Here is a 1,341-nt window from a genome sequence, read left to right on the forward strand (position 1 = left end):
TCTTTTCCATACTGATATCACTTGCCTAACAAGATTAGGCGGACTGCTTCACCTCTGCCCATTTCACAAATGCTGGCTGGCATTCTTTGGCTTGCTTCTCACTCTGCTCTCTTCTTGTGCGGCTTTAAATCAGTTCCTGGAGTTTCAAGGGTCATTTCCTGCAGTGTTCTGAGCATAAGCCTGAAACATCTTTACTGAACGCCACACTTACTTCAAATCCTCTCATCCATACCCTATCTTAGGCAGTGTAAGGTGCCATTTTCCCAGTTGCCCAGGACAGAAAGAGGGGAATTACTTGTAACTCTTATCTCTTCCTTATCGTTCATATCCAAAGGTCACTGGATCTTGTCCAAACAATCTATTTCTTCCCATTGTATTATTATATCTTCCTACTCAGACCCCTTCGGGCCCTTCTGTTCACTGGCTCAGGGTGATCTTAACACACAAATCTGAGGTAATCAAGTCCCAAAAGGCTCCAATGGCTTTTCATTAGCAGGGAATATAACACCCTTTAAGATTTGTGGGTGGAGTTTTTTCCCGTTTTTTTTTTCTTTCTTTTGTTTAAATATGGAATGCTTCCTGAATTTGTGTGTCATCCTTGCGCAAGGGCTATGCTAATCTTCTCTGTATCGTTCCAATTTTAGTACATGTGTGGCCAAAGCGAGCACTTGTTTTGTTTTTTGTTGTGTGTGTGTGTTTTAAACAAAACACCTTTCCAGTTAGCTCTCCTTTATCTGACTAATGTCTGAATTCACAAGTCAAACTGCCAGATTTTGAATTTTGACTCTACCACTTACTGCTTTTACCTTGAGTAACTGAAAGGGCTAGTCATCGCGGGGCCTACATGGGCCGGCCGCCGGGCCCCATGAGGCACAGCCTGACCACACTGCTGGCGGCCTCGGGCACCGACTCCCCAGCCCACGGCGGGAGCCGGGCGCAGGCCACCCCCCCCACCCCCCACCCCCTACTGCCCCTGGACTGGACCCACGCGGCAGCGCGGTGGCGGGGCGGGGCGTGTGCCCTTGCCCGAGGAGATGGAGGAGGAGGCGATCGCCGGCGCCCCCGGGGACAAGACGGAGGATGTGGACTTCCTGTCTGGGCTGGAACTGGTCGATCTGCTGGACCCCTGGCAACCGGACTGGCCCCTGGAGCCCGGGCTCAGCTCACCCTGGGAGGGGCGAGGACTGCGCCCTCCATCTTGCCCTGGGTCCTCCATTTTTGGGGCGGCCGCCATGTGCTCAGGAGAGTGCCTTCTTCCCGGAAGCCCAGGCCCCTGCTGACCACGCCAGGATTTCTCTGGACTGACCAATGACAATCAAGGGACGTGCGCGCCATAGAGAT

The 1,341-nt window shown here is 52.3% G+C and overlaps 1 non-coding gene across 1 annotated transcript; it reads right to left on the reverse strand.

Annotated features, from left to right (window-relative positions):
* Positions 1-561: 561 nt before the first annotated feature.
* Positions 562-668, reverse strand: LOC132211552 (U6 spliceosomal RNA). The gene has a single exon (XR_009447469.1). It is a non-coding gene; the product is annotated as a U6 spliceosomal RNA (small nuclear RNA).
* Between the last annotated feature and the right edge of the window lie 673 nt (positions 669-1,341).

The sequence above is a fragment of the Myotis daubentonii genome, chromosome 10, assembly GCF_963259705.1.
Source record: "Myotis daubentonii chromosome 10, mMyoDau2.1, whole genome shotgun sequence".
Classification (NCBI taxonomy): domain Eukaryota; kingdom Metazoa; phylum Chordata; class Mammalia; order Chiroptera; family Vespertilionidae; genus Myotis; species Myotis daubentonii.